We start from the raw sequence: 22,406 nt of genomic DNA, 5'->3' as shown, positions 1-22,406 counted from the left end.
AAACAGATCGTAGAAGACCTTATTTACTCCACATACTTTGAAGTTGTATAATTTCCTCTTCGTTATTTGAAACAAAATTTCCAATTTCTACGCGCAGTATTCGTTGGGATCTTCTTTCGCAAAATGACACATAATGTTCAACGATTTCAGATTATGCCATTCATGAAATGTAATTCTTTCACATTTCATTGAGATTTCTATGATTTTGAGGGGGCGGGGTAATGTTTTGGAAGTCTCCTGTGGTCATTCCTCGTGATATCCATGAAATCATATACACTCAAATTCTAAATTGTGGCCAACTGTTTCAGTTTTGTTTTATGTCAGGGTGAGTCCTGTACCGAACAGTTAATTCTACATTGAAATTATGAGAAATACAAAGAACAGTTTTCGTAGTGTGAAAAGTTATCTTTTATTTACATTATATTATATTGAACCCACGTTTACGAACTTTTTACTATGTATAGATTCAATTTTCACCATCCAATTAACCCCAACAACATAACAGTTTGAGATGGTACATCGCAATATTCTGTTAAAGAAAGAAAGAAATCCTGGGCCGAAGATTACTGGTTCTAAATCCGCGTTCAGAAGATTATGAGATATTACATGCAATACAATCAGATCTTAAATGGCTAGTTAAAATAGCTTTAAGTCTTGTTCAAATCGGGGTTTTAGCTCAAAAGTTATGTACAGAAAAGCAATTGAAGTTTTTATACGTACAGTTAATAACAGCAACAAAAACTTAAAATCCATTTTTCTAAATTTGAAGACATCTGCAGATAGAACCTGTTTATCTTCAGTTCGCGAAATATATAATATAAACTAGTCTTGTTTTTTTCAATCCCTTCCATATTCCTTTAAATTCGACATCGTCTCTCAGTCTTTACAGACATTGTTGAATTGAAATTGTCCTAGCTTTCATCCCGTCAACTTTAACTCAACCGGGGTGTGATTGATTCTAACAGCGTCCACAGACAGACAGGGGATCTCCAGAGGTCTTTAAAGAATTGGACACTGACCATTGGTCCATGATTGTATTGTGGCTGGCACCGGTCATCTGAGACTAATGCGGTCATTTTATTAGGATAAAAAGATGACAGAAGGCTGGACGCGTAACGCTACCGTACAACGACATAAGGCATTTTTTTCTTTGCCATAAAATATGCTTAAAATATATTGATATAGTTATTCGAACTTATTTGGAACCTTAAAGGAAATCTCAAATTTAGGACATTTTGACAAGGTTGTGGTAGTTTAGTTTAACAAAATATTGAACAATCCATGACTCAGGAAATCTCAGGAACAACTCAGAAAAGATATTTGAGCGTTTGTATCAAATTATCAAATGTTTCAAATTAGTCAAATATACGATACATTGGTCTCTTGGTAACATGGAACAGAAAACTTTATAAAAATCATTTCTGGCAAAGAATTAATCATGTTAAATATTTTAGTTTGGTTTTTTAATCTAAGCCAGAAGTGAGCCTTTTACTCATCTGAGTCCAGTGACTGATACATATCATCTATAAAGGACGTTTGTTCCAGATTGCTCGATTTATAGAAAATTAAAAATATCTTTGTAATTGTGTGATAAATCATAATAAGGTTTTCTAATGGAATTCCATTTGCAATTTCAAATAATTCTTTTTGAATAGCTTAGTTTAGTAAAATCATTTAGTGAAAATTGATAAGACAATTATGATTCTATTTTGATGTCAAAATCAAGCTGTCTTTGTGAACGTTTTAATGCATTGTAAATTTATATTCACTTGTTATTGTTTACTTCCATTCTTATAAACCTGAAGCACATGATAAAACGATAGATAACCCAGTTGTTCGAAATTTTAAAAGTAGATTCTGAAAACGTTTAAAAGCCATTGCCGTCGATTTTGACCAAACTCAATAAACTATATAGGGCCTACTGGTTTCAAAACACAATTTTGATTTATGATCATGATTAAATTAGATTTTAACGTTGTTCACTAACTTGGACTTGTATAGAAATGTTTAAACGACTGATAAAATGAGCCTAATCACAAAGATGACAATGTGCCTGTTTTAAAACGCAATATTCACTAAACGTGCTCAACGTGCTTTACAAAGGGACCATGACCAAGAGCAACACTTAACATGTAGGACGAGATCTGGCGCCTTTTAGGCGATATTACAATTTTTTCGGACAGAGACAGCGCTGTTAACGACCAGGTGCTTACTTTACACCTGAATACGGTGAGAAAAAGTGAATAAAGAGCCTCAACTATGCGCCGAACGAGGTTCGAACCCAAGACTTTCCGATCAGAAAGCGTGTCATACCACTAGACCACATAGCCACACGATAAGTTACCCAGTTGTACAGAATTTTAAAAGTAGCTACGGAAAAGTTAAAAAGATATTGCAATCGATTTTGATCATATTCAATAAACTATTGTACTATTTTTTTAAAAATTAAGTTATGCTCATGCGTAAATTAGCTTTAAACGTTGTTCACTAACGTGGGCTTGTTCAGCAATGTTGAAACCATTGATAAAATGAGCCTGTCATAAAAATGACAAACATCATGCTTAAGATGTCAAGAGTTCTTGATATTTGAACGGCACTCATTTTTGTTTGAGAATCTTGTCAATGGCATGTTGTCTCGGTCACATTGGGTAACTGACATGTCGTGCTCTTTATCAAAAGAGTAAAAACGTCTATGTATTGGAATTGACAGCGTTATTTTGGCTTCACAGCCATTTCCAGCCAGTTGTAGTTTCCTTCTAATCATAATATCTCTTATTTTGTTTATTTGGCCACAAACGTGCTGTAGTACTCTGAATAACAGTAAGAGATCGAATGAAAACTTCAATTAATTAAACGAAAACAGATAATGTAGACGTTTCGGGTTTCCCTTTTATCAACAAAATACAATGAATGAATCACTAAAGACGAATGAGAGATCTTGTGTTTTAAGAATTGAAAAAAATTGAAACCAAACAATATGATTGGTTTGGTTATGAGTTGAAAGTGAAGAGATAAATGAAGGATGAGAAGTGGGAGAGAATATAACATGATGGTGTGAGAATATTGTGTGATATTTGAGGGAGAGAGGGGAATAGTAGGAGGTCGAGAAGAAAGAGAGGTGGAAGGACCCTTTGTTATGGAGGAGTGTGAGTGAATTGAGGTGTGAGTCATGCACACATCCAGTTAGTGGTCATTTCAAATCAACGAATCAACGAATCAGAGAAAATCAAAGACAGGCAATGCTATAAACCAAATTAAGGATAGCCCAGTCATTGAGTCTTTTTACAGAGAGAACCATTTCCATGTCCGGTTCTCTCCCTGGCCCATTGTGACATGGCCCAAAGCACCGGAAAGTGAAGGGAAATAGAAGTGGCGAGATATGGGGTGGACGAGATTTGACCATAGGCTATTCTCCTGTCAAAGACGATGCTTGTTGATTGTTACTGATGGTGCCTTATCGCTGTCGGCATTGCCGTTTAAACTGATGTGCTATCTCCTAATTAATGAACTGGTTTGCCGTCTCCTCCATCGACAATTTAATGTCCAAATAGCATTTGTGCTTAAATTGTTGGCGTTTATTGTCAGTTATTTTCTCACGATTTCATTGCCATTATCAGCTCTTCTTTTGCATTAAGGGTTTTTGTAAAATGCATTATGATGTTTATCATGAAACGACAAAACAGATCATAGATGGTGTGATATGGTCTTTATGTCTAAATACCAAATGATCTTATTGCTTGCCTGCCTGTTAAAACGTTTTTATCTTTACTTTGGGCATCTGGCTATGCATCATCTTGACATCAAAAAGGCGATAAGATGAAAAAGTGTGTTTGTAATAAGACTAAGGGTCATTCTCTATTTATAGTGGTTAAACATGTATAGAACGACGTGTTGCTTACAATGTAAATTTCGACCTTAATAATTTTATTTTTAATTTCCATGTAATAAGATTTAAAGAAGCGCCAGCCAAAGAGCCATAATGATGCATTGCCACTGAATTGATTGAGTTTTAAATCATGGTTGATTTTAATGATGTTTTGGCTATAAATCAGTAAAGTATATATATTTAGATAAGTTATTGACGAAAGTATGTTAATCGTATTTAGATAAACATTGTTATAACAGTAGGCAAAACAAATGCTGTACATTCGTATTATATTTTACCACAGCATTATACTTTGAGCTAGTTTAATTTGTTTGATTCTGCGATGATGTTAGTATTTGAAAATTTGCAATGTAGCCAGGGAAGTTAAAGAGTTGTCTGCATAAGGTTAATGAACAGACACTTGCCAATTTCGAAGATATCGCAAATTTGTTCTTGGCAGCGCGTTTCATGGTCTAGGAATAGGAACGATGTCCCACACAATTTAATGTAAAATGAAGGAATGTAAAAGAAACAGCGGAGCATATAAGTAAATAATAATAATAATAATAATAATAATAATAATAATAATAATAATAATAATAATAATAATAATAATAATATAGTATAATAATAATAATAATAATAATAATAATAATAATAATAATAATAATAATAATAATAATAATAATAAATAATAATAATAATAATAATAATAATAATAATAATAATAATAATAATAATAATAATAATAATAATAATAATAAATAAATAATAATAATAATAATAATAAAAGAAGAAGAAGAAGAAGAAGAAGAAGAAGAGAAGAAGAAGAAGAAGAAGAAGAAGAAGAAGAAGAAGAGGAAGAAGAAGAAGAATGATAAAAGAAAGATGATAGAGAAGATGATGAGAATGATGGTGATGATGATAAATAATATAATGATATAGTATAGTAATAATGATAATAATGTGATGATAATAATAATAATAATGATAATAAGTAATATAATAATATAATAATAATATATAATAATATAATATAATAATAATAATAATAATAATAATAATAATAATAATAATAATAATAATAATAATATAAAATAAAAATAATAATAATATGATGATAATGATGATGATGATATAATATTGAAAATGATATATGATATAATGATGATGATGATGATGATGATGTAGGGGGAGGGGGAGAGACTGTGATGGAATACGTGGAGAATGAAGAGGAGCAGAAGTAGGAAAAAGAAGAAGAAGGAGAAGTCCATATCACGTTTCAAATTAAACACGGAGTGAATAGAGTATCTGATTGCCAATCAGCAGTGCACAATCCGCACAGCAACAGGCTGGCAGGGCGAACAGGCTTTGATTTGCACGTCACTCCCAGGCCGCCTGGAATTGACACCGTCAAGATACTACAGTATTGATCCGCTAATGACGGATGAAGCCCGAAAAAATAAAAAAGAGAGAGTAATATTGGGGGTTGGGGGAGGAGGAGGAGGAGCTGGAGGAGTTAATTTGGTGTCGGGTCAGCATGAAGCAAGGTCGACATGAGCCTTTTGGAGATCAATCTGTCTAATTAGAACAGGATTTTTATCAACTAAGTGATTTTGTTTCCTTAAAAAGATGATGAATTAATCATATTTTTGTTTAGAATCATAGGATGATGCAAGACTAAGCTAGAATCAATACTTTTAACCAGTTAACTGCCTTACTCCAGAAGGACGCGTATTTTAAAATTTGGTCAGAAAACTCGCCCTTCAAATTAATATAATATGAATCGATTTAAAAGGACCCTCATCTTGGAAAAAACTCTCAAAACTAGGACCTCGCGAGAGTTTTTTTTTTTTTTTTTTGTTTTTTACCTCGATGAGGGTCATTTAAACCGATCGATATTTGAAGGACGAGTTTTCTGGCCAATTTTTTTAAAAATACACGTCTTTCTGAAGTACGGCAGTTAACCGGTTAATCAAGACTCGAGAATTTCATTAGTCAAGAAAAACTACAAAGAGAATGAGCAAACGGACACGCATTTAGTTGATTATTTCAGGTTTTATGCTGGTGGATAATCTAAAATAGAATCGGCTGCTTTGAATTCAATTTGGTTACATGGCCAAGATTTGGTCTTACAGGAGTTTCTTGCAATAATAGGCAAATATATCCTCTTATATATTATCTTGAGCTTGAGATTTTTTATGTAGTGCAATATCCTCTAAACGTGCTCAAAGCGCTATAATACAGGGTTCCTGACCAACAGCAACACGTCACATGTAGAACGAGACATGACGCCGTTAGGCGATATTACAATTTTTTTCGACAGAGACAACGCTGTTAAAGGCCAGGTACTCATTTTACACCTGGGTACGGTGAGATAATGTGAGTAAAGAGCCTTTTCCAAGGACTCAACTATGCGCCGATCGAGGCTCGAACCCAGGACCTTCCGATCCGAAAGCGAGTGCCATACCACCATAGTATAGCGGCACTATACTATATTATTATGATTAAATTCCAGTATAAAATTTCAGGTGATAGTTTTAAATATTCAACTGCACAGAACTCTTAAATTTCAAATGTGACGTTGAGAATAAAAATAGACTTTTGCGAGACTTTTTCTTAGTTTCATCAAAGAGATATCTATTATCCATCTCAATACCATAGAAACCACCTAAAATGAAGACAAAATTTGTGTTATTTTATGACTTTTAGCATCATGTCGAATTACCAAAGACTGATATGAAATCTCTAGCTTTACATCATTTGAAATCGTGATTATATACTCAACATTGTCAAACTAACAATGAATGTTGTTTACGTAACTTTGAAAAATTGTATCTATGCATGAACGTTTCACACAGCATTAAAGTTGTTTTTTTTTTAAACATATAAATTCTTTATCGATACGATAAGAAATCTCGGTTGCACTCTCGTAAAGCTGCGAAAAGAAGTCTACTTGTATCTCTATCGAAAAGCCATTAAAAAGTACGGCTATGGAATTGGAATTTCACAATCAACCCTGAGATTCGCAGACAGAATGTGATGATTGATGTGCCCAGTATTTTGTTGTTGTTGTTGTTGTGGTTGTTGAACACATGTACATATTTGTGGAAACTCTGTATCATTGATGAATTTCTACTTCTGTCCAGTCTACCCTAAATTTATGTAATCCACTTTGGCATAAAGAGGCACAATGTAGATGTGTCTGATAATTAAGGATTGCTATTCGTTCCTTCATGTTCACATACTTTATGTACATCATATAAGTTTCAATTAACCGAACATTCCAATTTAACGAATTCTTTCAAAATGGATAAGCGGAAAAGTCACAATTTTGATACTGTAAATCATCTATAGGTTCCGATCCTTACCAGTTATCGATTTTAATATAGCTGTAATAATCGAAATCCTTTCCTATTGTTTTAATATTCATGAATTTTTTTTTTAAATTAAAACAAATTGATTCAGAGGTTCATACAAATTTTTGCAACTGTATATTGAGTGACAGTTGAGAAAAAGAAGAATGTGACGCGCCATTTATTAAAAAGCTGACTATAGTATCAAATATTGCAGTAATCCATTCGTCAAAATGACCAGCAATAAATCAAATTAAATAGCTGATAAAAGCTAAAAGTGCAAAATTCCAGAGAACTTCTCGCCATACATAAATAGGTTTTACAATTAATTGAAAAGGAATCGGTAAACTGCTCCTAAGCATATACATGCCTTTCTCTCTCTCTCTCTCTCTCACTCTCTCTCTCTCTCTCTCTCTCTCTCTCTCTCTCTCTCTCTCTCTAACTATCTATCTATCTATCTATCTATATCTATCTATCTATCTATATACTATTATTATATATATATTATATATATATACTATATATATTATATATTCTTCTATCTTCTATCTATATTATATATCATTCTTCTCTATCTCTCTTCTTCTTTTCTTCTTCTTCTTCTTCTTCTTCTCTTCTTTCTTCTTCTTCTTCTTCTTCTTCTTCTTCTTCTTCTTCTTCTCTTCTTCTTCTTCTTCTTCTTCTTCTTCTCTTCTTCTTCTTCTTCTTCTTCTTCTTTCTTCTTCTTCTTCTTCTTCTTCTTCTTCTTCTTCTTCTTCTTCTCTTCTGCTTCTTCTTCTTCTTCTTCTTCTTCTTCTTCTTCTTCTTCTTCTTCTTCTTCTTCTTCTTCTTCTTCTTCTTCTTCTTCTTCTTCTTCTTCTTCTTCTCCTTCTACTACTTCTACTATTGCTGCTGCTACTATTTATACATTTACTACTAATACAACGATTACTACTACTACTACTACTACTACTACTACTACTACTACTACTACTACTACTACTACTACTACTACTACTACTACTACAATTACTCCAACTACTTTTTTTCTGATCCTTCTTTCTTTATTTTCTTCTTACTTTTCTCCTTCTTCTTCTTTCTTTCTTTCTCTCTCATTCAAGGATAAACAAATGCCTCACTGTCAAAGGCCCTAAAAAACCATCGTACTTTGAGTGCGTTCTAAGCAGTGATTACTCCAAGAACCGACACATTCTTCACCATCTCCAATTTGGAAGCCTCTGGGCAGGATTCCAGTTTGAGATTGTTATCGTATTGATTTTGTCTCTTTCGTGATACTTTTTCTCGCCCAACAACGAGCATTTTACATACTGGAATATTTGATGAATCTAGCAATTTTTCATATTTTCTGTCTTTAATCACCTGAATTTTCATTTCCATGCAAACTTTATTAAGTGAAATTTTGTCTCCACGATGATATTGCTATAAACTTAAATAATTCTATAATAAACGCCTGATTGTGTAAATAAAAGTAGACTCTAAAAAGACTGGTATTTTTTTAAAAGTTCTATCATAATGAATATAACGTTTTTTATTGCAATTTACGAGCAAGGAATTCAAATGAAATTTGCAATTATTTTGATATTATGGTTTGAGTGGGGTTTTTAAGAATTAAACTAATAAGTCAATAAAAACAACAACAAAAACAAACAAACAAAAAGAAACCAACAAAAAATATAATTCCTTGAATGGGACTAAACCTCAGAGTAATATAAGCATTGGGTTGTCTCGACATCAACTTATTTACAAGTCTAATAACTCAAATTGTTATGAGCTCATTGTTGTAATTGGATTCAATAGTCTGATGTCACGTCGCCCAGCAACGGCGGTCATCGTGGTTCTAAACAAAGAAAATCTGTACTTTTTATTCTTCGTGCTGACTTGAGCTTTTCATATGTCTTGTGATCAGAATGTGTAAAAGTCAAAACATGATGAGATTTATGTTGTTTTTTTTTCCCTCTTTTTTTCCCCGCTTTTATGCTCGTCGGAGAAATATTTCATAAGGGCGTCCGCCATTGTTCCGATAGTTTAGAGCCAGTTACTAAGTTACCATGCGTCATAACGAGAGAAAGTGACGTTACGAGTGTTGAAGCGTATTGTTATACTCTCAAATCAGCACATAATGTTGTCCATTAGAAAGATGTAAAATCAAGCCCATAACAGTGTTCGGGCTTGTAAATAAGAGTCTTAATGATTGGAGAGATAACCTCCACGGTATAATATGCCGTAATGTACTTTTTTTCTAGTAAATTTTATTTCTAGGGTTTGATGTCCTGTCGAGGATGCCTTTTTTTTGGAATAAAAATTATTTTTCTTCACTTTTTTATTATCTTATCTTATTTTATTGTAGGCTCACATAACTAGGGTAATATGTTATCGTTTCTATGGCATGATGTTGAAACACTATTGATGAATCACATTTGCCTTGTTATACCAAATATCCTGGCATTGAAACGACAAAAAAGTGTCGCGAGCGCAGTAAAACCCCTTTAAATTGACAAACAATATTCATATTCGTTATCTTAATGATTTCAATTCTTCATTGATCAAAAGGTGAAATTATTGGCCAATAAAACTAGCGGGTTTTTTTCTTGGTTGTAATCTTATAGTCTTGAAAAAAATAGACATAATATAGACTAATTCATACCCATAAGGCTGACAGAGCAGTTTCTTGGGACATAAATTATACTCTACCAACTGAACTACCTATTAGGGCCCCAGTAACCAGTGAAGGGTGATAGAATTTATGAAATTAGTTTCTTTCGTGTTCTCTATTTTTCCCATTTCACGGCGTTTTTCTGATCAATATCTAGAATCAGAATATTTTACTCTGGTGATTTCAAACTGAGTAAAGACCATGAAGCTTACGCCAACATGTACCCATTTGCAAGTCTGATCACTGAACGCAATTATGGGCTTGATTTAATAATGTTAAAATGGACAATATCTTGCGTTGTTTGAGAGTATTTCAATTACAACATTTAGCGTTAATAATTTTGGTTATCAGTCCTGCAAATAAGTGAACGGCGGTAAGAAGCCTTACGTCGTAAATAGTCTTATACTCCGGTCTTATTGAATGTCAACTCTTTATGAATAATATGAGCCAATTCATTGATGTTCTTATCATTAACATCCACCCCTACTTAATAATATATCCTTTAATGTACGACTACAGTATCATCTGATCCTTTTATTTCGTTTCATCATTAAATGCTAAGACAAAACAGTTCTCGTTTTTAGAGACAGATGACATAAGCTTTAGCCTCAACTTTGGCTTTATAGTTCCTATTTAAGTTGTATCACATTGAATTGTCTTCAAAAAGACTAAAAACGTGTATTTTGAAAGGAGTCCTTCAAAAAGACTAAAAACGTGTATTTTGAAAGGAGTCCTTCAGAATCCCAATGCCCAAGGAGCCGAAATTTAAATCATTTTCTTAAACGTTAAGGGAAACACTAATGATTTCCTGCGAAAAGCGGTTTTTGATGGGGGTTTTTAAGAGTAAAAAGGACAGTATAACCAGAGAGCTTTTACTACACTATAAGCTCTCTGGTTTAATACAATCCTCCATTGACCTATTTATGAATGAAGATGATATTTAGTGACTCACTCTCCCACTTGATTCCCAATGAAAAAAAAATACGAGATTAATGGCAGGGAAAGAAACCCCAACCATTTCCATGACTATCAACCGACAATTCCCTGGGTAGGACTTAATTTGACCATTTGCAACCACCCCAATCTCCCTCCCACTCTGCCATAATATTGTTCTCACGTCCATCGCGTTAATCACCATCGAGGACTACTCACGTTCAAATACAACTGTTACTTTAACGACAGTCTTCTATCCTCAACCACGTCAATTCTTAGGACACTCCGACACATATAATAGAGTTAGTTTCTAACTTTCGAAAGCTCGTGTTAGTTTGTTTTTGTTTGTTTGTTTTGTCTTTTGGGGGGATTTTTGTTACTTTCTTTCAATTTTACGTGTGTTTAATTTTTTTTTTTTTTGGGTGTATGTCTTTTTGTTTTATTGCTTGTTTCTTTATGTTTTTTTTAATGTTTATTATTATTGTTAGTGCTTTTTTCTTTTAATCATTTGCCTGTATATATATATATATATATATATATATATATATATATTATATATATATATATATATATATAAATAACCCGACCTTCCAAATTGAATTGCCGTGATTGAATTCATTAAATCCCACCTCGTTGGTGACTAAGACACAACACTTACATTATATTGATTTGAGATTTTATTATAATTGGACCATTGTTTCAAAGACATCCATTTTTAGATCCACCCACAAAATTCTTTTCCCATTTCATCGTTTAAACAAGATTCTCGTTGGCTAAATTCAAGAGTTTCCCACAATATGAACAACGTAAGCTTACCACTACCATTTATTTAAATCACCTTAAGATTATCGGTTCGTTGCTTTACAACATCCATTCATGTCCTCCCACACGCGATCTCTCTTGACATTCTTTACCTCCAAGTTTGGGTTGATTGTTTTTTTGTAATCATATTTTTGTTTTGTAGTTTATTTTGTTCTTTTTTTTGTCTGTTTTTTTTTATTGTTGTCGTTTTATTGTAGTCTTTTATTTATTCATTTTCTTCAAAACTTGTTTTATATGTTTTTGAAATTGTTCTTTATCTTCTCTATCTTTTGAAAGTAAAAAAAAATGAATCGTTTAAATCACAAACTACTAATTTAGAAATGTATCTGTCCTTTCCATCCATTCTCGAACTTCCTCCACACGATCTTTTCATTAACATTCAATCCCCCCCCCCCCCGCATCTCTCTCTGTCTGTCTGTCTGTCTCTCTCTCTCTCTCTCTCTCTCTCTCTCTCTCTCTCTCTCTCTCTCTCTCTCTTGATTGATTGAAAGTATAAATCACGTTACATTTATTTATCACTCTGGAACTTATCGTAACCTTACGACAAACATTATACATAATTTTCCTCCCCTCCCACACATTATTTCTAAAAGAAGCCAATCCATTTTCGGGATTATACATTATGATATACCTGAATATCAAGATTCACATTTATATTTAGTAATAATAAATATTATATATACAAGAGTTACATAATGAAATGAGTATATATATATATATATATATATATATATATATATATATATATATATATATATTATAAAATCAAAAACCATGAAATAACAGTGCTCAACCTTTTGATAAAAGGAACTATTTATAAAATATCTCAAGTATAATTGTGATCAGGGACGGCTGGTAATAATGGGCAGGGTGGGCAAATACCAGCCTGTTTTTTTCAAGTTATAAGCTGTATTACCAGGTCCGAAATAATCTAATCTAAATTAGATAATTTCAAAAGTTACTACTTAAACTTGATACTTCGTACTGAAATCAATTTGTGTGTATTTTTGATAGATTGCGAATGACCATGCACCCCGTAATGCATAAACCAGGATACGCTCCTGTTCTTTTTATCAACCCCCCCCCCCCTCCCTCCCCAACCACTCCACTCCGCCCACATCGTCATCTCATCGTCACGTCGCCTGACGGTGAACTAACTCCGATTTTTGCTGTCTGGCCTCTCTAGTACTAGGTCGGGCTAATTCAAATGAGCCCACCTTAATAACCAGTGAACACTGAATAGAGCTTTTGGCAAACGAACTTTTTCTTATTTATTGCCTTACTTGTGCTGGTACCATTGATGTAATGACTTTGGGAAGGTTCCAGTATTGAATTAAATTTATTAACTTACTAATATTATATCAATTTAGTATTAATTTGTGTTGTTTTTATATATTTGTTTATCCATTTAAATTATTTCTTTTTTTTTCTCGTTTTCTTTAAGTACTTCTCAAAACTCATTTATTTAAATTGTTTTCTTATTTGTTTTTTGTTGTTTTTTTGTTTTTGTTTTTTAACAAATTAATTTGTTAGTTCTTTTTTTTATTATTCTTAAAGTAATTACCGCTGTATTTTTATTGCCAGACTAAATAATTTTGCAAAACAATGTAATTTTCTATTGTATTTCCTCTAATAAAACAAAACATTTTATTCAAAAGTCACGACTAAATAAATATTAATACAACCACCATTTTGGTTTTCTCAACAATTGAATTAGTATACGAGAAATACTCTTCTGAGTAAGGAGAGAGTTGAATTCTAAGTTATAGAGGAAATAAAGACGTTTAAAGGAAGGGTGGGCAGATTCCGTACTTGCCCGTCCTGAAGCTAATACATACATAAGATAGTTCGCGACGAAGAGGCGGGAAGCTAGGGGTTGGTTGGGGAAGGAGCATAGCACTCTTGTATAGATAGCATTGGGAAGGAGTAAAGATAACACGGTCGTTATTGTGATAGTATAACGAATGCATGAGGAGAGATTGATAACATTCTTTTGTCTTAATTGTATTGTGTGAATTATTGGCGAAAGCCTAAGATTAAATAAACTTTGTAATATCGTATGGTGGTAACCATCATTGTCGACGACATCGTGGTTGTCATCATCATCATCATCATCATCATCATCATCATCATCATCATCATCATCATCATCATCATCATCATCATCATTAACAACAACAACAACAACAACAACAACAACAACAATATTAACAACAAGTACAACAATCGTCTCCACAACTATCATTCTAACCAACAGCACCGCCAAAACCACTATCATAATTACATCCTCCCTCACCGCCTCGTCTTCCTCCTCCTCCTCCACCACCACCACCACCGCTACCACTATTCCAACCACTACCACCACCGGCACAATCATTCTAACCACCAAGACAGCAGTAAAAATGATGCAATTTCAGCTCTGAATGAAACTCGAGTCATATCGCTGTTGTTGCTTCTCGATGAAAACTTTAAGGTTACTACATACTACTGAAAACCAGTAATGTAACAGAAATATTAATCTCGCCGTTGAGGGATTAAAGCATCTCTTTAATTTTTCGAGTGAACGAAATGGACTTCTATTGTCAAGGTGTTGTCGCATTATGTCTCGTCGCTTTAGTTTTTAGTTGTATTCTCTTTCGTGATTATTTTTTGATTACGTTTGGAATAATTAAAATCTACTGGTATTGTCATTTCATTGTGAATGTGATTATTTGTGGTTGAAATATTTTTTTAAAGGTGAAAAAAAAATTATAATTAAAAAAAAAATATAAAAATAAATTATATATATATATATATATATATATATATATATATATATATATATATATATATATATATGACCGGATCATCTTTGCCCAACCACTGTAAATAGGCTAGAACCGCCACTGATTGTGATCAACTTCTACAATATTATTGTTTCGAGCATTCGCTCTCATCCGTTAATCTTACTATTTCGGCCCATTTGTGAGTCACGCACACTCATCTATTATTTATAAATAACTTACATATCTCATCAGTCTTGATATGACATTACAATATTTTGTTTTGAAAGGTAATTTATCAAGTTTGCTACTTTTCTAAATCGGTAGATATTTGAATGTTCGCCCTCGAAATACAAAGCTATCAGAAATTTACACAGGGGTAAGAGGCCGTGGGTATCATGGGTAGTAGTGTTCTTTCTTCAAGGGAGGTTATTTATATAATAATAGATAGAACGAAGATGACGTCACTCAGGCCTTTGTTACTGTTTTTTGCCATCCATGTTTGTGAGTAATTCTCACTAAACTGTATAAACCAGATCATTAACGTTCATGGTTACACATAGTTTTGTGTGTTGGTCCGTTATACTTCCGGGTGGCAATGTTGTGAGCGTTTTATCCAAACGCATACTATCTATATTATAAACATAATATATGCACTGGTACAACCAATTATAAAATTTACATCTTACAGATTAAAATGTTAGAAGATATTTTTGGAATAATGTCTTTAATTGGATGCCTGATATGGCCATTTTCGTTCATAATATTACAGTTGTGTTTGAATTCATTTTAAGAAAAATCATAATTATAGCCTGCCAACCTGATGCTCTTGTCCATTAAAAAAGGAAAGATGGAACCACTTGATGCTAACGACCATCCATTACAACCCTCCCCCATTTCCCACCCCCCGGCCTCGTCCCACTCCACCACCACCACCCATCACCCATATTCTTTTCTTAATTTGAGCACGACAAGGCTGTTGTGATTACTCACACTTTAAAGAATTGAGCTCATTACTTTGGGTTTGTTTCCTCTTTTTCCTCCCTTTAATTTGGAAGAATACCATTAAAAACCGTTAAGAGTTTTTCAATGATGGAAAATGAGTTAGATTAGTCATAATATAATAGGAGATGTTTGCCAGCTTGCGATGACATGCTGAAATCCCCCCCCCTCTCTCTCTCTCTCTCTCTCTCTCTCTTTCTTTCTCTCTCTCTCTTTCTCTCTCTCTTTCTCTCTCTCCCTCTCTCTTTCTCTCTTTTTCTCTCTCTCTCCTTCTCTCTCCCTCTCTCTCTATCTATCTATATATCTATCTATCTGTCTCTGTCTTTTTATTCTTAGTACCATCTCTCTCTCTCTCTCTCTCTCTCTCTCTCTCTCTCTTTAACGCTCTCTCTCTCTCTCTCTCTCTCTTCTTTATTTCTATATTTCTTTTTCGTACTCTTTCTCTTTCTGCCACTATCTTCAGCCATTCTCTGCTGCGTGTAATTCTTTGCACAATATTATATTATATATAGTTAATCTTATTCTAGTATATGTCTTTGGTTTATGTCTTTAAGTCACAAACTTGGCTTGGTTTGCAATTGATAAAAGAAAGTAAAAACATAGGCACATGCTGTTTAATAAATGTTGAGAAATGATTCAAAGAAATAAATCGTGATTCAAGCTCCAAGTTATCAATAATTTCTCAATTTTGATGGTTTTAAGGGGATCCGATAATCGAATCGGATTTAGTCCTATTTACTTTACTTCTTTTTTTTATTTCATTTTGCCGCTTCTTAATTATCGCACCCCGTTTCTTTGCCACACCCTGAGAGAATATGAGATTGTAGTACAGTATAGGGCTTCCGAAAACCGTTCTCGTTTTGTCAGATTGTCAATTTGGAGCTTGTCTCTTTCTAATGATTTACCTCGTTATTCTGATGTGACCCATCGTCTCAAAGTGGTGATATTGCTGTATCAATTAGGAACTGCTGGTAATTGAATTTTTGTTCTAATACTAAAAATGCAACCAATAACTTTTTTAAAAATAATTCTAATGCTAATCAAAACGTTGTCTTTTCTCACGAGACTTGTGTTCCATAATATGATTTCAAGTGTCTTTTAGTTTAGTAAATATCTAAAATATTCGTTTCTGACTGTTTTTAATTATTTAAAATTCGACCAAAAAAATGATTTTTAAATCTTAAATTGGAGTATTCATTGTCGTTATAGTTATTTTCCCACTGGTTATTACCACGTCTGGACATTTTTTGACGAATGATAATAACATTTATAACTGCTAAGTAATATATGAATAGTGGTTTTCCAAAACTCCCTAACTCCGTTTTTCCCAATTGAGATATTGAGGATGATTTCCCTTAACATTTCCCTTTCGGTCTATTATCTTATCATATTTAAACTTCAAATTCACTCAAATCTAGTGAAATTCTTATGCCATTTGATACCCAAAATAAAATTTACGTTTCAATACATCTCACTGATGGAAAATCTCAAAAAGTAGAAAAGTGGACCTAATGAGTTTTTTGAAAACCAGCTTTCATATATATATAATCATAAAAACAAAAACAAAACAAAACAAAACATGTAATAATAGTGCTCAACTTTTTGAGAAAAGGAGCTATTCATAAAATAATTAAATTGTTATTTTGTTCAACATCTGCAATCTACATTGTAGAAGTTGAACAAAATACACTTTTATCATACTATGTGTGTGTGTGTGTTGTGTGTATGTCGCCTTAGCCTAACAAACATTAAATATATATATATATATATATAATATATATATATATATATATATATATATATAGAGAGAGAGAGAGAGAGAGAGAGAGAGAGTGGGAGAAAGAGAGAGATAGATATATAGACAGATAGATAGATAGGTCGATAGAATGATAGATAGATAGACAAATAGATTTTGATTGAATGATAGATAGATAGATAGATAGATAGATAGATAGATAGATAGATAGTTAGATAGATAGATAGATAGATATAATACGTAAAGATGATAGTAGATAATATAATCCAATTCACACAATGACAGCTATTTTTGTATCTCGAAATGTGAGAAAGTGACATAACCTACATCTTAATTAAATCTTCAAATAATTTTCAATATCACGAATTTTAGAAAAGGAAAAGATCAAAAGCAGACGGAATGTTGATTTTTCAGAGTGTTTTAGCATTCAATTCTGAATCTTCTCTTCCTTGTCATCCCGATCATGATTTTAAAACGATCGTTTGACAGACCCTGTGTGAAATCTGAGATTGGCCCCTGGCACATTGAGGGGTTCTTGCAAGCGCTCCTGTTTTGTTGATCTGCCTATTAAGATGGTGGAATCCTCTTAATCAGAGTATGACGAATTCCGATTCTGGTGACACATGGTTTGATTCATTTTTTTTCTGAATCCTTTTCCAGTGATAACTATCGATACTAAGGAAGATTTTTTTTCAAAAGAAAGAAGAGGAGAGGTAAGAAGGGGGGGGGGGGGGGGGGGGGGGGGAGATGTAGGCACTTATTTAGAACAGGACGAGGCGGATGTTGAGGTGGAGAAGGAGGGGAGGAAAGCGGGAGGGAAGAAGAATGAGGGGAGGGGGAGGAGGTGGGGAGGTGAAAGGTCGAGTAAGAGAGTGTGATGAAAAGATAGGAGATAGAGAGAAAGAGAATAGGGGAAAGGATAGCCAGAAGAAAATGCTTTATCTGAGAAGTAATGGAGAGAAAGTATATTGAAAATGATGTAAGAAAGCGAAGGGAGAATATGAAAGACAGATTAACAAAATCAAGTATTAATGTAACACCACTCTAAATGCATTATAGGGGGTCCCAAGCAAACAGCAACATTTAACATACTGGACGAGACATGATGTCTGTATAGCGCTATTACAATATTTTTTCGACCGAGACAACGCCAACAATGCACTCATTTTACACATGAGTAAGATGTACATAGGTGATCCCAATGGGTATTTGGTAGAGCACTCGCTTCATACGCAAAGGGACCGAGATCAATCCTGTGTGAAGTCGAATTTTTCTGACACTACCCCCCCCCCCCCCCCCCCCCCCATGCCCACCCATCAGTGATTGGGTAGCTAGGTCTATTAGATTTGGCGTAACGTACTTTGCAATAGACTAGCGTCTTATCAAAAGGGTAGCAAGCAATTGCTATTGTCCATGGTTGTGATGGTTGTTGTTATTTTTAGCTGTTGTTTTTGGTTTTAGCTGTTGTTGTTGTTGTTTTTGTTCTTGCTGTTGGTGATGATGATGCGAAAATGGATATAATAGTGGTGGCGGTGGTTGTCTTTTTGCTGTTGTTTCTGATTTTAGCTCATTTTGTTCTTGTTCTTGTTGTTGGTGGTGATGATGAGATAATAGTGATAATGACAGTAATTATGTCAGGGTTCAGAGTTAATGACAAGTTGCGGGTCATTTTAATTTTAATTGATATTGAAAATAAACATACTCTGGTCTTAAAGAAAAAAAAGAATACGTGTTTCTCTCATATTATGGCAGAGCTCTGACTATTGCCCCCAACTAATTGATATGTTCCAATCTGGACCATGACTCATAGTTACAAATGTGACCTCAGGTTTAGTAACGGAGATGGTGTGAGAGGAAGAATGTGCCTGAAGAGTGTTCAGTCGACATGACATCAAGAGTTCGTGCCCTTAGGATGAATATTATCCTTTTCAAAATGTTTACGCTTCCTCTCTTTTTGTTTTCTTGTGTTTTTGTTTATGTTTTGTTTTTGTTTTTTTACTTTTTCCCGTCGCTTTCGGCTCTCTCTCTCTCTCTCTCTCTCTCTCTCTCTCTCTCTCTCTCTCTCTCTCTCTCTCTCTCTCTCTCTCTCTCTCTAATAAGGCGGTCTGCCCTTTTCTTGGTAATAACAAACCTCTGCCCTGCTTTTCCCATCCTCACATTATTTCTTTATTCCCTCCTCCAAAACTAGGTCTCCGGTATTCCTTTTTTTCTATCCTTTTATTTTGTTTTGTTTCGTTTTCTCTTGATTTTTTCTCAAAGATTGTTGGGTTTTTTTCAATGTCCATTTATCTGTTGGGCAAGGCGGGGTTATTCCTCTGTTGTTATTCTGTTTTTGATCCTGATGGAGGATGAGGAGGAGTAGGAGGAGGAGGAAGAGGAGGAGGAGTAGGAGGAAGAGGAGGTGGAGATCAAATGATTTTTATGGCCGAGTGTCTATTGTTGAGAAAGGGTTAAGATGCAAAAGATTTTAAAACATACAGAGTTAATTGTTTCTCATAGAAGAATGCGGTAATCTCTTCGTTATTGTTCTTCAATTCAGGATTCTTTTATTCTAATCTAAGCATTATAATCATTCAAAAGATTTCTTTTCTGATCAAATTGTGCCATTACTCATATATATTCCGTTCAATAATTATGTTTTAATAAGTGTACGAGTTAACTCTTTTTAAAGAAAAAAATTGAGCATTTATATTTAGCAATATCTACTAAACTTGCTAAAAGCCTCAGCAACATTTAACATGTAGACGAGACATGACGCCTATTAGGCGAAATTACAATTTTTCGGTCAGAGACAACGCTGTTAACTCATTTAATCTGAGTGCGATAAAAAATGTGTGTAAAAACCTTTTCAAAGTACTCAACTATGCGCTGCTCAAAGTTTTTCTCGAACCTTGTACCTTCGGTTCCGAAGGCGAGTGTCATACCACTAGTAAGTAGCATATAACAGCACCTGAAAATTATGTTATCACATTTACCACAGGTTTTTGCCTGCTTAGTCAGATATTCTACCCATTGATTTACTGAAGTCCCCCTCCTCCTCTTCTCGTGGCTCGCTCGTCAAAAAGTTTTAGGGTCTTGTTAAAAAGACAGCCTGTAACCAATTAAGCCAGCCTTCCTTCTAAGTAAAGATGTAGTCCTGACACCTTTGGTCAGGAAGCCTGTGACATTTATGGACTCTCTGACAAGTTAGTTGACCTGTCCAACCGTTAAATCGCGGTCGTTGATGGTGGTCTTAATGATATTGATGGTAAAAGAAAGAAGCCGCAAAGAAGAGCGCGGAATTTGGTTCCGAACTTTATAGTCAATTATTGTTGTACTTGTTCTGTATGTATATCGAACTTTCAAAATACGAGGTAGTAATCAAGTTCTGCTGGAAGTATTAGAGGTAGATGTCACTTGACGAAATAATGAGAATTTTTCTTCTTTTTTTATCAATTGGTTTCTGCTCATTTTTACTCGATTTTCACATAATTCTAACATAAAGTAGTGCCGATTCTTTTAATTAAGAAAAAGATGATGAAGATGATGATGGTGATGATGATGATGATGAAGATGATAATGATGATGATGGTTTTGATGATGATGATTTGATGATGATGATGATGATGATGATGATGATGATGATGATGATGATGATGATGATGATGATGCTGCTGATGATGATGATGAAAGGAGGAAAGGAGGGGGGGGGGAGAAGAGGAGGAGAGGGAAGATGAGAAGGAAGAGGAGAAGGAAATGGAGGATCTGGATAAGTGAGATAAGGAGGCAAAGAAGAGTTTGAGAATGAAGAAGGGAATCTAGAATAATGATAACAAAACCCACTTGTTTTATATGTTGTTTCTGCCCTTATGTTGGTGGTGTTGACACCTTGGTATACCCACGAGTGACATTTACATCCCTACTGACATGCATGGAATCAAGGTCGTAAAAATAGAGGGGTGCTTGACGTTTGGACTTGTCCAGATGTCTTGTCGCCCATAATGCCGTACTCTGAAATAAAAACAGGTATTTAAAATGTTGGCTAGAATACTCGTTCTTCATACATCGATCGATTAAGATAACCGTCATCTTGGCAAAGACTCTCAAACTTGACACTTTCCGAAGTCCCAGGTTTGAGAGTTTTTTCACAAGATGAGGGTCATTTCAATCGATCGATATTCGAAGGACAAGTTTTCTGGCCAAAATTGTAAATACTCGTTTTTTAAGATTACGGCAACATACGAATGCATATCAGAAGGCTGCACATTTCCATATTACATCAAGGACCAGATGTTTAGAGCTTGTGAATGATGAAAGAATAACTTTCTTGCACTCACCCTTTTATACGTTTATCATGTCCTCCTTAATAATATATCTTTCTCCTCCACCCCCCCCCCTTTCTCTCTGTCTGCCTCTTCCCCTCCCACCCCCACCCCCACTCTCTCTCTCTCTCATATATATATATATATATATATATATATATATATATATATATATATGAGAGAGAGAGTGGGGGTGGGGGTGGGAGGGGAAGAGGCATATATATATATATATATATATATATATATATATATATATATGTGTGCATATATATACATTATATAATATGCATATATATATACATATATATATGCATATTATATATATGTATATATACATATATATATATATATATATGTGTGTGTGTGTGTGTGTGTGTGTGTGTGTCAGACAAATATATATTTGTTTACAACAATCTCTCTTTTTCTTAAATTTTCTTACACTTTCGTCGTGTCTCGATCCTACTTCTTCTACTCCCTCTTCCTCCCCACCCCCTAACCTCTCTCTCTCTCTCTCTCTCTCTCTCTCTCTCTCTCTCTCTCTCTCTCTCTCTCTGTCTCTCTCTCTTTCTTTCTTTCTCTCTCTTTCTTTCTCTCTCTCTCTCTCTCTCTCGCTCTCTCTCTCTCTCTCTCTCTCTCTCTCTCAAAACTTACCATAACCCACCCATTAGCTCATCACCCCCTCCCTTTTTTCCCATCATAATATTTTATGATCATTGTTCAGCAGATGTTTCACTTTCTCATCAAAACTGTTCATATTCAAAATCTTTCCATTTTGACAGTACCTGCTTTCTCAACTTCAAATATCTGCAAACCTTCCATTAAAATCGATGTTATCTATCAACCTAAAGACTACATATTATTTTTCCAGAATAATAATAATATGATGTCGTTGCTTTGCCAATTTAGAATTATCTCCGTCTTTTAAATACGACAATAAACAGGTATAGGTATATTGA

At 34.0% G+C, this 22,406-nt stretch overlaps 1 long non-coding RNA gene across 1 annotated transcript in view; it reads right to left on the bottom strand.

Moving 5' to 3' along the window:
* The window catches only part of LOC144965209 (uncharacterized), a 40,314-nt gene that overhangs the window by 11,953 nt on the left and 5,955 nt on the right, over positions 1–22,406 (bottom strand). Inside the window, exon 2 of the long non-coding RNA XR_013643979.1 lies at positions 20,972–21,139. This is a non-coding gene — a long non-coding RNA (uncharacterized LOC144965209). The remainder of the gene's footprint in view (positions 1–20,971; positions 21,140–22,406) is intronic.

This window comes from Berghia stephanieae, chromosome 1 (assembly GCF_034508935.2).
Source record: "Berghia stephanieae isolate SIO BIC M18660-M18661 chromosome 1, UCSD_Bste_1.3, whole genome shotgun sequence".
NCBI classification, from domain to species: Eukaryota; Metazoa; Mollusca; class Gastropoda; order Nudibranchia; family Aeolidiidae; genus Berghia; species Berghia stephanieae.
This window is presented reverse-complemented; position numbering and strand designations above follow the sequence as displayed.